The sequence below is a fragment of the Salmo salar genome, chromosome 01 (assembly GCF_965601325.2).
Source record: "Salmo salar chromosome 01, fSalSal1, whole genome shotgun sequence".
NCBI lineage: Eukaryota > Metazoa > Chordata > Actinopteri > Salmoniformes > Salmonidae > Salmo > Salmo salar.
In genome coordinates, this window is record NC_138291.1 from 70,008,472 (window position 1) to 70,023,095 (window position 14,624).

The following is a 14,624-nucleotide window of genomic DNA, read 5'->3' on the forward strand; positions in this document are numbered from 1 at the left end:
AAAGTTAAAATTAAACTATTAGCACTAGCCTCTGCCATATGGACACATTGATACACCGTGATCCAAAACTGTAGAAAATATCCTGACGAATATTCAGGTTCTTTCAGTCGCATTCATGTCTTCTCAGCCTGTCTGCCTCCCTTTCTATCTGTCTTGAGCTATTGCTAGTGAAGTTCAACAGGATCTGGCCCGAAGCAGTCACTAACTAACTTGCAACATTGTATCAACTAGCCTATTCCGGGCCCTCAAAGTTTCCTGCGCCAGTGAGCTCAGGACAGAAAGCGCTTTCCAATGGATATATGGGATCATTATATCATATTTTGCCCTTTCACACCGAGGCTTGATGATTATCGAGGCCGGGAGTGTTGAAAGATTTTTCAAATACTGAGGAACTATCATTCGCAATGGATGTTAAAAAAACACTTTGTTGATTTGTGAGGCGAAGAAAAAATGTGTTAAGACAATCAGAAATAAGACATTGACAAAAAGGGAACTTTCCTTCATATGCATGCATTCTACAGACACACCATATCTTCGCCATACCCACCTCCCCTTCTCCTTGATGCAACATTTTACATTATACTCAAGACACATTATCTTCACACATATTTTAGACACTTTTCACTGACAGCCACAACTCAATCAGCTAGACCTATGCCATGCACACTACCCAAATTGCGGGCTTCCCAAACACACTTGTGATTTGAAACAATCCACAGCTATTTTTTTAAATAAGCTAAAGTATTTTGAATGATTTTATTTACACAGGAGTAATTATATAATTTTGGCGAAACATCAATTTACTTTAGGGCAATCAACCATCCTAACAGTGCACCGGCCAACTTTCCTTCCCAATTCGCAAGAGGGTGAAACCAGAGATCAGTATATAATGATGAGATGCTCATGTCTCCGCCCTAACAATGGGAGTCTTTGTCCCAAAGGTGGGAAGGCAGGCGACAAGGTTAGGTCTGCATATTATTCCCATAGAAAAGCATTGGGCTTACCCTGGACAGATTTTGGCGAAGGTGAGCCCTCTCGCTTCACCTCTTCCTCTCTGATGAAACTATATCATTGGAGAAAGCATCAAAGTGAGTGAAACAACGCCCGTCTGTATGTACTGTATCTGATGCTGTCTGGACAGAAATAGTAAGACATGCCATACTCTTTTGGTCCAGACAGCATCAGATCCATGGTGTACACATACTGAGCCAGATGGGTGCTGTTTCACTCACTCAGATGCTTTAACTGAGATTGATGCGTCTTTCTGTCAGCGTGCATCTTGGTCAAATAAATGATCAATATTTCAATATTTTATTTGAACAGGCAAGGAGGTACAGTAGGGCAGGCCAGGCCAGGCCCCCTAAGGCCCGTCAATAACGCTGGCCCTGCAAGGTGTATTGTTGTCTCTACCTTCTTGCCTTTGTGCTGTTGTCTGTGCCCAATAATGTTTGTACCATGTTTTGTGCTGCTACCATGTTGTGCTGCTGCCATCTTGTGTTGCTACCATGTTGTTGTCATGTGTTGCTACAGTGGTTGCTCAACTAAATGTTTTTGAGATTATGCTGCGGGATTTAGAGGTAATTTGTGGTTTAGTACGGTACTCTGCGTCACCACTTCATTGCTCCAGACCAACACAAAGGGGAGTTAGAGCACTGATTATGCTTTTGGGTCCCAAGGCGCTACTGTGTCTCTAACTGACAATGAATGGGCGACATAAACCAAATCGAAACTGATAATTTTGCACGACTTCAAAATTGAATTTCAATAAACTGAATGATGAAGATGAAGGTGTGTGTAAGAATAGTGTAAGAATTACTATTCCTCTGTCCTGCACGCGCACACCCTGAGAAATACACTTCTTTTTTTGTTTCTACTCGTCAGTATTACTTACTAAAACTGTGTTACACTAAGGTTTTTATTCTAAGAGAAACTAAAATGTTCAATTACATTCCATGATATGCTTAAGATATATGTGTTGACTGAATATAAGCAAGTGATGTCTGCTGAATAATCAAGTTGATGGTGCAGTCATATAGCCCCGGCACCTACATAAAGCTGAGTGACTCACTCATTCATGGCTTTGGATCAAAACAAGTCTTTAATAAAGAAATGTTTTGGTTATCCTGACCTGGACACCATGTATTATAATAGACCGTTATGGGCTATTAGCAGGACAATAGACTCTTGCCAACACCTCTTTGTATTTTGATACTTTGTGCAAGGCAATTGATCAGCATTAAAAAAACTTTGCAGATGGGGCCTCCCGAGTGGCGCAGCGGTCTAAGACACTGCATCACAGTGCAAACTTTGTTACTACGGATGCTGGTTTGATTCCCATGCCGTCCACGACCGGGAGACCCATGAGGCGATGTTGGGCTTTTGGTTTCTCTCCCTCTAAAAACAGATATAAATCATTCTAAATAACAAACTGGCCTTATTTAGAAATTAGTAAGAATGTCTCACCACGTGTTCAATGGCCTTTTTCTCGCTCACTTTAGGTTATTTGAAAACGAAATCATCTCCAAAATATTGTCATTTTTTCAACAAAGCGATTATTATTATTAATTCATTTAAAATTATATAAAAGCCCCGTAGATATTCTCACAGATCAGATTTGCCCTATAGAAAAATGCCCCTAAGATATAAATTTAGAATCTTCCGATTCTCTAAATCGAATTATTGGCGGAGAGTCACGTCATTGAAAGAATATTTTTCAATATACTGTAGGACTTCCAGAGGCGACATGAGTCTCACTAGTGTTGAGTAATGTGCTGTTAAAAGTGATGTAGGTCTTATTTATTTAGAAAGCATATTGAAGTTAGAAGCAATAGGATTTGAAGCAACTTTTGGTCAACTGTTACAGCGTCGTTTCGCACTGCACTGAGACAAGCATGGGGTCTGGTCTTGATAAATCAATGAGATTTTTATTTTCACTGAATCTCCATTTGGGTATTGGTTAGACTACAATTAGAGTGTGGAAATGTTATGCTCTCAGTACTGTAGCCTATTCCCGACCATCACGTTGTACAGCGCCATATTCTCCTAAAAAGAAAAACCCTGATGGTTTCGTTTTTCATTTTTTCTTGGAATAGAAACACTATAATATGAATCTAATTAATTAAGCTACATTTCTTAAAATCAATCCCATATACAATGTTCTTACAAAAAAAAGGGTTTTAAATTCTCTAGTACAGCCAATATTGAAGGCTATCAAATGCTTCTCAAAGAAGCCCTCTGGTGGTCAAACTAGCACTAACTAGCATTAATGGTAACAATGGCTGACAATTAAATAACGTGCCATAGAATTCTGCGTCAGCCCGCAAGGTGTTATATATATTTTTTTATAAAAAAATAAAAGGGGAATGAACCTAGGTAAGCTTCATGTGAATATACTTAATGGTTCCCCCTAGTGAAATTCAACATGTACTGCAGTTTGCAATGAAAAGTGTTTGCACCAAGGTTATTAAAGTAAACAAAAATGTAATAAAAACTAAAATTGTAAAAACTATTTAGTTAACTGAAGTAAAATAATTAAGAAAAACATTTCTAAAATTAAAACTATACTGAAACTATTATATTTGACTGCAAAACAAACTAAAAATGAAACTTCTAAACTTTGGGCATAAATCTAATGGGATTTTCAAGCCCTTTTTCTAATGGGGTTTTCAAGCTTCTGAATCTGGCGGGTAAATGGCAATGTTTCAAATAGGCCTAGCTTCTGTATCACTATCACTAGCTAACAGAGAAGAAATCCAAGGGTGAGCGCAGAGCATGAGCCTAAACCATAGGTGTGAGCAATGGCGGCAGCAAACCCAACACCAACAGTAGTCAGGCGCAAAAGGCAAAGCTCCTCATGAGATTATTTTGAGTACACTGCTGGAATGGACAAAAGCAAATGTATTGTAGTTTCAGAAGATGGCAGTGTGTGTGGAACAGAGATAAAAGGGAAAAACCCAACCAACCTCAAAGTTCATCTGAACAGCACCCACAAAGAATTTCATGATAAAGACAAGGTGAGAACGCTATTATTTTATTTCTGGAATTTGGTCAGGATGAGGTACCATATGAACACACATAAGATGTGGAAAGTTTGTAGAATTGCAAGAAATTAGCTTTAAAATTCCAAAATGTTCTAGTAGCACAATGGCATAATGTTTAGAATTGCAGAAAATGTATTTAAAACTGGTAATTTTTCCCTCTGTCCACAAGAATAGTGTGAACATACCATGAAACTATACGATGGAACAAAGATAAATTATATAAAGAATGATAGTAAAAAGCTCTGGAGTACCATAAATGAAATTCAAGGCAAAAAAAGCTAACTCAACTCCATCCTTCATTGAGGCAGATGGCTTGTTCATAACAAAACTCTTTGATATTGCCAACCACTTTAATAACTTTTTTGTTGACAAGATTGGCAAACTTAGGCATGACGTGCAAACAACAAAACGCCGAGCCTTCATATTCATGCATAACAGACCAAATAATGAAAGACAAGCACTGTAGTTTTGAATTCTACAACATTTCTGTGGAAGAGGGGAAAATTATTGCTATCTATAAATACGGACAAACCATCTGGTACTGACAACGTGGATGGTAAATTACTGAGGTTGGTAACGGAATACATTGCAACTCCTATTTGCCACATGTTCAATTTAAGCCTAGAAGACAGTGTGTGTGCATTCAGGCCTGGAGGGAGGCAAAGGCCATTCTACTACCCAATAATAGCAAAGTACCCTTTAAATGGTTCAAACAGCTGACCAATTTGCCTGTTATCGGTGATTAGCAAAAAATGTTAAACAATCATGTTCGACCAAATAAACTAATTTAAAAAATATGTCCCCTTTGTTGGAATCGGCTAAACTTTGAACATTGAGATATTAAATGAATGATAGGAAATGAAAGAGACTGAGTTATGTTAGAAGTGAATGGTTCTCAGAAGAAAGACAGAAGGCTTTGGAATGTGTTTGATGGAGGAGAGGAGAGCGATGTGTTGATACGGGGGAGACAGATGGACATCTGTGTATTGGATGAAAGCGGGGTTGAGGTCAGGAGGTGAGGACAGATTCTCTTAAGAGAATAATAAATGTTTGGAATCCTGTTACCCTCTTTATTAGCTTCCTGTAGAGCCATAAAATGTAAGGATTGGAGAGAAAGGGGAGTGTCTTAAGTAGGATGCATATAAACTGTGAAGTCCCAAATCTTTTGCTGTCTGTTTTCAGCTGTACAGAACCTTTGGGAAGAATAAACTTGGTTAAAGCTTCTCTAGCGTCCGTGGGATATTTACCCTGAAAAATAAGAACCTAACACCTCACTGTCAACTGCTTTATTTTCAGCAAAATTAACATGTGTAAATATTTGTATGAACATAACAAGATTCAACAACTGCGACATAAACTGAACAAGTTCCACAGACATGTGACTAACAGAAATGGAATAATGTGTCCCTGAACAAAGAGGGGGGGGGGGGGGGGGGTTAAAATCAAAAGTAACAGTCAGTATCTGCTGCATTAATTACTGCAGTGCATCTCCTCCTCATGGACTGCACCAGATTAGCCAGTTCTTGCAATGAGATGTTACCCCATTCTTCCACCAAGGCACCTGCAAGTTCCCGGACATTTCTGGGGGGAATGGCCCTAGCCCTGACAACAATCTCAGTCCAATGATGCTGCAACCCACCCCCCCAGACCATGACGGACCCTCCACCTCCAAATCGATCCCGCTCCAGAGTACAGGCCTGGGTGTAACGCTCATTCCTTCGACGATAAACACGAATCCGACCATCACCCCTGGTGAGACATAACCACGACTGGTCATTGAAGAGCACCTTTTTCCAGTCCTGTCTGGCCCAGTGACGTTGGGTTTGTGCCCATAGGCGATGTTGTTGCCGGTGATGTCTGGTGAGGACCTGCCTTACAACAGGCCTACAAGCCCTCAGTCCCGCCTCTCTCAGCCTATTGCGGACAATCTGAGCACTGATGGAGGGATTGTGCATTCCTGGTGTAACTCGAGCAGTTGTTGTTGCCATCCTGTACCTGTCCCGCAGGTGTGATGTTCGGATGTACCGATCCTGTGCAGGTGTTTTTACTCGTGGTCTGCCGCTGAGAGGATGATCAGCTGTCCGTCCTGTCTCCCTGTAGTGCGGTCTTAAACGTCTCACAGTACAGACATTGCAATTTATTTCCCTGGCCACATCTGCAGTCCTCATGCCTCCTTGCAGCATGCCTAAGGCACGTTCACGCAGATGAGCAGGGACCCTGGGATTCTTTCTTTTGGTGTTTTTCAGAGTAGTAGAAAGGCCTCTTTAGTGTCCTAAGTTTTCATAACTGTGACCTTAATTGCCTACCGTCTGTAAGCTGTTAGCGTCTTAACGAACGTTCCACAGGTGCATGTTCATTAATTGTTTATGGTTCCTTGAACAAGCATGGGAAATAGTGTTTAAACCCTTTACAATGAAGATCTGTGAAGTTATTTGGATTTTTACAAATTATCTTTGAAAGACAGGGTCCTGAAAAAGGGACTTTTCTTTTTTTTGCTGAGTTTACGATGTAATTTGACAGAAAACAAATTAACAATAGACTTTCAGCATGTTTATAGGGAAGACCACTCAACATGCTCAGCACTGACACAAATTACTGATGATTGGCTGAAAGAAATTGATAATAAGAAGATTGTGGGAGCTGTTACAATTCAGCGCAGCTTTTGATATCATTGATCATAACCTATTGCTGAAAAACATAAGTGTTATGGATTTGCATTCTCTGTCTTATCATGGATTGAGAGTTACCAATCTAATAGAACACATAGGGTTTTCTTTAATGGAAGCCCCTCTAATGCAAATTCAGTTGAGTGTGGTGTACCGCAGGGCAGCCGGCTTGGGCCATTATTGTTTTGACTAATGACCTTCCATTGACCTTGAATAAAGCCTCTGTGTCAATGTACGCTGATGGCTAAACAGTATACACGTCGTCTAAGTTCCAAGTTCTGACTGTGACCTTTCATATCCAAAAAACAAGTCCTTTTAATAGCATCCACTTGCCTTACATTTCAGAGATGATTAGCTCGTCCGACCTTTCCAGAACTTGAATGCCGGAAACATCTTCATACATTTATGTGGAAACATTTTCTATTTCGGTGTGTTTTTGTTTTTCTCATAATGTTTTTGCTGTTGCCATCTGTTTGTGTATTTTTTGGGGAGCTCAGGTCCAGCGGAACCATACCGTACGGCACTGTAAAGAGTAAACGGTACATGGAGGGAAGAGAATGTGAAACATTAGGGTATTTATAAGGTTTGTTTGTGTTGAGCCGAAGCAGGTGCAGGTCATGTCGCTAAACTGCTCCTGCTTTCCTGTCTCCTCTTCTCCTGCTCTTTCTCTCTGCCTTTTTCTTAACAGTCCCGCCCTGGCAGGTAGACAGTGCAGGATGTCTGGCCAGGACTTCATACACACCTCCCTTTCCTCCTCATTTCCCTCCCTACTTCAATCAGCTGTAATTTTATTTTGCTTGGCAAAATGTACACTTTGACAACAAACTCTGCTGGCCAGACACATCCCTCTTATTTCCAGTACTCAGACAGACGTAGGAGAGGAAGGAGGGGAGAGTGGGGAGGGAAAGGGGGGACGTTAACTGATATAAATAAGTCTTTCCACTGCGTCGGGGCAGAGGCATGACAGGACAGGAAGATCTCCGGGGGTCATGTTTGTTTACACAGACGGCAGAGCTCTGTAAATAGGAGAGGTACAGCTGTACTAGAACTTCTGTCATCCATCGCCTGTCCTGCTCTATCGCCCCACTCCACAACTCTTCCAACTCCCCAACAACACTTCCAGTTACCAATTGCGCAATTGGGAGGATTGGAACTGGCACTCATGTTTAATTATTATACACTAATGTTTACCTCAACTAGGACTGCAGTTGTGTAGGTTACTAACCTATCAAAAACAGTGTAAGAATGTTTAAGTCTCTTTTATTAAGACAGCTATTGTGACTGATAATTTCATCTTTGTAGAGTGACCTGAATATGTCTCTGGGTTGATTTATTATATGATGAATAGGGTTGGCATTGGCAATGACTCACTTAAATATACAGGGTCCAAAGACTGAGGCCAGGTTCTCCACAGGCTGATTTGTGATTTGATTAGCTGTGAGAGGCCACTTTTTTAGTTCGGGTTAACATTTAATGAACTATTTAGTAGTCTTATGGCTATTTAGCATTTTTATGGCTTGTGGGTAGAAGCTGTCTCGGAGCCTGTTGGTCCGAGAACCGATGCTCTGGTACCGTTTTCCAGGCGGTAGCAGAGTGAACAGTTTATGGCTTGGATGGCTGAAGTCTTGGCAATTTTCTGGGCCTTCCTCTGACACCGACAGATATAGAGGTCCTAACATGCCATAATCTTATTTTCAAACTAGTGGTTGAGGTGCATGTAAACACAAGTGTTGCATATTGCGAGTTCTTTAACCCACATCATGAAGCAAAATTTGCAGACAATGGTGGGAAGCATGTTTGTGGGGACCAAAGGTTATACTGTGATCGATTAACATTCTGCCTCTCACCCCTTATGTCAGCTATAGGTTAGCAGAAACACACATTTCATACGGAAACTGTAACCTGGATTCAATCTACAGTGCTTTCAGAAATTATTCACACCCCTTGACTTTTTCCATTTTTTTGTGTTACAGCCTGATTTTGAAATGGATTCAATTGAGATGTTGTGTCACTGGTATACACACACAATACCCCATAATATGTAATTATGTTTTCGAAATGTTTACAAATTAGTGTTGCCACTTGCTATAGACCACCCTCTGCCCCCAGATGTGCCCTCGACACCATATGTGAATTGATTGCCCCCCATCTATCTTCTGAGCTCGTGCTACTAGGTGACCTAAACTGGGACATGCTTAACACCCCGGCCATCCTAAAATCTAAGCTTGATGCCCTCAATCTCACACAAATGATCAATGAACCTACCAGGTACAACCCCAAATCCGTAAACACAGGCACCCTCATAGATATCATCCTAACTAACTCGCCCTCCAAATACACCTCTGCTGTTTTCAATCAAGATCTCAGCAATCACTGCCTCATTGCCTGCATCCGTAATGGGTCTGCAATCAAACGACCACCCCTCATCACTGTCAAACGCTCCCAAAAACACTTCTGCGAGCAGGCCTTTCTAATCGACCTGGCCGGGGTATCCTGGAATGACATTGACCTCATCCAGTCAGTAGAGGATGCCTGGTTATTCTTTAAAAGTGCCTTCCTTACCATCTTAAACAAGAATGCTCCATTCAAAAAAAATTGAACCAGGAATAGATATAGTCCTTGGTTCACTCCAGACCTGTCTGCCCTTGACCAGCACAAAAACATCCTGTGGCGTTCTGCATTAGCATCGAATAGCCCCCGTGATATGCAACTTTTCAGGGAAGTTAGGAACAAATATACACAGGCAGTTAGGACAGCTAAGGCTAGCTTTTTCAAACAGAAATTTGCATCCTGTAGTACAAACTCAAAAAAGTTCTGGGACACTGTAAAGTCCATGGAGAATAAGAATTCCCCTCCCAGCTGCCCACTGCTCTGAGGATAGGAAACACTGTTACCACCAATAAATCCACTATAATTGAGAATTTCAATAAGCATTTCTCTACGGCTGGCCATGCTTTCCACCTGGCTACCGCTACCCCGGTCAACTGCCCGGCACCCTCCACAGCAACCCGTCCAAGCCCCCACCATTTCTCCTTCACCCAAATCCAGATAGCTGATGTTCTGAAAGAGCTGCAAAATCTGGACCCCTACAAATCAGCTGGGCTAGACAATCTGGACCCTCTCTTTCTAAAATTGTCTGCCGAAATTGTTGCAACCCCTATTACTAGCCTGTTCAACCTCTATTTCGTATCGTCTGAGATTCCCAAAGATAGGAAAGCTGCCGTGGTCATCCCCCTCTTCAAAGGGGGTGACACTCTAGACCCAAACTGCTACAGACCTATATCTATCCTACCCTGTCTTTCTAAGCTCTTCGAAAGCCAAGTTAACAAACAGATTACCGACCATTTCAAATCCCACCGTACCTTCTTCCCTATGAAATCTGGTTTCAGAGCTGGTCATGGGTGCACCTCAGCCACGCTCAAGGTTCTAAACGATATCATAACCGCCATCGATAAGAGACATTACTGTGCAGCCGTATTCATCGACCTGGAAAAGGCTTTCGGCTCTGTCAATCCCCACATTCTTATTGGCAGACTCGACAGCCTTGGTTTCTCAAATGATTGTCTCGCCTGGTTAACCAACTACTTCTCTGGCAGTCTCTATGGGGGTGCCACAGGGTTCAATTCGTGGGCCAACTCTCTTCTCTGTATACATCAATGATGTCGCTCTTGCTGCTGGTGATTCTCTGATCCACCTCTACACAGATGACACTATTCTCTATACTTCTGGTCCTTCTTTGGACACTGTGGTAACTAACCTCCAGATGCGCTTCAATGCCATACAACTCTCCTTCCGTGGCCTCCAACTGCTCTTAAATGCAAGTAAAACTAAATGCATGCTATTCAATCGATCCCTGCCAGCACCTGTCCGCCCGTCCAGCATCACTACTCTGGACGGCTCTGACTTAGAATACGTGGACAACTACTAATACCTAGGTGTCTGGTTAGACTGTAAACTCTCTTTCCAGACGCACATTAAGCATCTACAATCCAAAATTAAATCTAGAATCGGCTTCTTATATCGCAACAAAGCATCCTTCACTCATGCTGCCAAACATCCCCTCGTAAAACTGACCATCCTACCGATCCTCGACCACGGCGATGTCATCTATAAAATAGCCTCCAACACTCTACTCAACAAATTGGATGCAGTCTATCACAGTGCCATCCGTTTTGTCACCAAAGCCCCATACACCACCCACCACTGTGACCTGTACGCTCTCGTTGGTTGGCCCTCGCTTCATACTCGTCGCCAAACCCACTGGCTACAGGTTATCTAGAAGTCTCTGCTAGGTAAAGCCCCGCCTTATCTCAGCTCACTGGTCACCATAGCAGCACCCACTCGTAGCACTCGCTCCAGCAGGTATATCTCTCTGGTCACCCCCAAAGCCAATACCTCCTTTGGTCGCCTTTCCTTCCAGTTCTCTGCTGCCAATGACTGGAACGAACAGCAAAAATCACTGAAGCTGGAGACTCATATTTCCCTCACTAGCTTTAAGCACCAGCTGTCAGAGCAGCTCACAGATCACTGCACCTGTAGATAGCCCATCTGTAAACAGCCCAAAAAACTGCCCAGAAGCGGCAGGCGAACTCCTCAAAGTGGTCCAACGCCGCATCTCCTTCTCCCCACACGGTGTTTGCCCACTCCAGAGCTCTCCCCGAGAGGCACGAGATGAGGGCGGACACTCTCTCCCTTCCCGAGGGAGCCGGGTGAACGGTGGCCAGGTATAGGTCCAGTTGTAAGAGGAACCCCTGGCACTGTGCTGCCGTCCCATCATACTCCCTGGGAAGGGCGAGACGCATCCCACTGGGACCGGAAACAGGAGGGACGGGTAGTGGTAACCCCGGTTGTGCTGGTCGAGGCGCTGGAGAGACTCCCTGCCTCTCCCAGCATTCCATGGTCTGGACAACGCGATCCATCGTGGCGCCGAGATGTTACAGCATCGCCAAGTGTTCTCGGACGCTCTCCTCGACCCCTCGGACCGGGGTACCTGCTTGTTCGGACCGCTGAACGCTGCCCAAACAAGGAGAGGAGCCGACTTCGGCGGAAGTCATGACACTGGGAGATGAATTCACCTTTACGCAGGACAATAACTTAAAACACAAGGCCAAATCTACACTGGAGTTGCTTAGCAAGAAGACAGTGAATGTTCCCGAGGGGTTGAGTTGCAGTTTTGACTTTAATTTACTTTCAAATTTACGGCAAGACATGAAAATGGTTATCTACCAATGATCAACAACCAATTTGAAAGAGATTGAAGAATTTTATAAAGAATAATGGGCAAATGTTACAATTCCAGGTGTGGAAAGCTCTTAGAGACTGCCAAGGGTGATTCTAACATCTACTGACTCAAGGGGTTGAATACTTATCTAATCAAGATATATTATTTTTCATGCATTTTTTTTTAGAAATGTTTGACTATATTTTTGTTCCACTTTGACATTTGAGTATTTTGTGTAGATCGTTGACAAAAAAATGACATTTTAATCCCACTTTGTAACACAACAAAATGTGGAAAAGTCAACAGGTGTGAATGCTTTCTGAAGGAACTGTATATGGCTTAATATACAGTTGATAACTGAGTGATAAAATCTGTGCATGACTAAGTTGCCCATATTTCAAAGCATAATTCCATACCTGTCAGGCTGAGAACCAAGTCAGGTATGCCACAGTTGTAATTCCCTAAATTGTAACTTTCTTCAAATCAACAGCCATGTTAAAACCTCTTTGGGCAAGGCGTGCCGCTAGCGACCCACCTCGACAAGATCCGGTGAAATTGCAGAGCGCCAAATTCAAATTGCAGAAATAGTAATAATAAACATTCACGAAAATACAAGTGCTATACATCGGTTAAAAGATAAACTTCTTGTTAATCCAGCCGCTTTGTCAGATTTCAAAAAGGCTTTACGGCGAAAGCATACCATGCGATTATCTGACAGCGCCCCGCTTACAAAAGCATACAAACATTTTCCAACCAAGTAGAGGAGTCACGAAAGTCAGAAATAGCGATAAAATGAATCACTTACCTTTGAAGATCTTCATCTGGTTGCAATCACAAGGGTCCCAGCTCCACAATAAATGACCGTTTGGTTCGATAAAGTCTCTCTTTATATCCCAAAAACTCTGTTTTGTTGGCACGTTTTGTTCAGTAATTCACTAGCTCAAAGGCGGTCAAAACATGCAGACAAATACATCCTAATAGTACCGATAAAGTTCGTTGAAACATGTCAAACGATGTTTATAATTAATCCTCAGGTTGTCAATTACCTAAATAATCTATAATATTTCAACCGGACAATAGCGTATTCAATAGAAAGGAAAAACAACGAAGAGCATGCTCACAGTCACACGCACAAACCAGTACTGCATGATTCCATAGTCCCCTGACCAAAAGGTCTCATTCTTCTTCATTTTTCAGAAAACAAGCCTGAAACCAGGTCTAAAGACTGTTGACATCTAGTGGAAGCCATAGGAACTGCAATCTGGGCCTGAACCCATTATATAGTCAGTAGGCTTTCAATGGAAAACCACTCACATAAACAAAATCTCACTCACAGACATCATTTTAACAGATTTAAAAACTTCCGAGTGTTTTCTATCCAAATCTACCAATTATATGCATATCCTAGCTTCTGGGCCTGAGTAACAGGCAGTTTACTTTGAGCACGCTTGTCATCCAGACATCAAAATACTGCCCCCTAGCCCAAAGAAGCATAATCTCTCTGGGTTACTGCTGTCTGCTCAATGGGAAAATTGTGAAAATTTCACAAACTTTACTATATTTCCTGCAATGTGCAACAGCTGATGCTGTTCGGGTGATGCATGCACTGAAAATTCAGTTTTTGCTTGCCTGTCGTTCATTCACTAACAAGCTATATTCAATACTGAATTGCGCTGTAGAATTGCACTGTACATTACTAAACTGTACACGAAGAGATATCGAGGCGCTTACTCCCATCAAGTCAGCAAACAGCAACACTCCATTTCTACACATAGTTTTTCTTCTTGGAAGGCCTCTTCAATTAACGTTACATATGTTTTCCATCACCCGCGCGTGTCGATATGCACATACATTTAAGAAATATAGCTTTACACTAACATCAGACGAAATCAGACCTTTCACTGTGGGCATTGGCTAGCTAATTAGACTTCTATGTTTACTTGTTTGTCATGTGACAAGTAGGCATACTGTAACTATGGGGATTCTTCGGAGGATGCATTACATTTTCTGTCCCAGTCAGACTGTAGTCAGTTTTCTCCTAAACTGAAACGTTGTACTGTTTGTGTCGGTTACACACCGGTTACACTAGCATAAAGCATCGCAGACCAAAGCGCTGTTATAGATCACTTTATATAATCGGATCGTTTTATTTTCTTCAAAATCTAAAACTAACAAGGGGTAGGCCTCTGCTTTTTGCCATTTTCTTTAAAAAAAGTTAGGCCTATAGCATGCCTTCTCATACACCCTCAATTTGAGTCCCTGTTTTAACTCAACAGCCCCTCACTGACACAGAGGTAGGCTATTTAAAGAGTGCATGGTGGGTGGAGGAATAGACTGACAAATCTATGGATATTGTCACTTCCTGACCATAGAAAGCTGTTATTTTCTATGGTAGAGTAGGCCAGGGCGTGACAGGTTTTTTTTCTAATACAGTTTTTTTTTTCAAGTTTAGATTTTCTATGTTGTTATGTTCTAGTTTTGTATTTCTATGTTGTGATTTTTTGGGATGATCTCCAATTAGAGGCAGCTGGTCATCGTTGTTTCTAATTGGAGATCATACTTAAGTAGTTGTTTTTCCCACCTGGGTTTGTGGGAGATTGTTTTTTTGAGTAAGTGTATGTTGTAATGCTTCGTCACGGTGTTTTGTTTATTTGTATGTATTGCATAGTTTCACAGTTTAATAAAGAAAATGTGGAA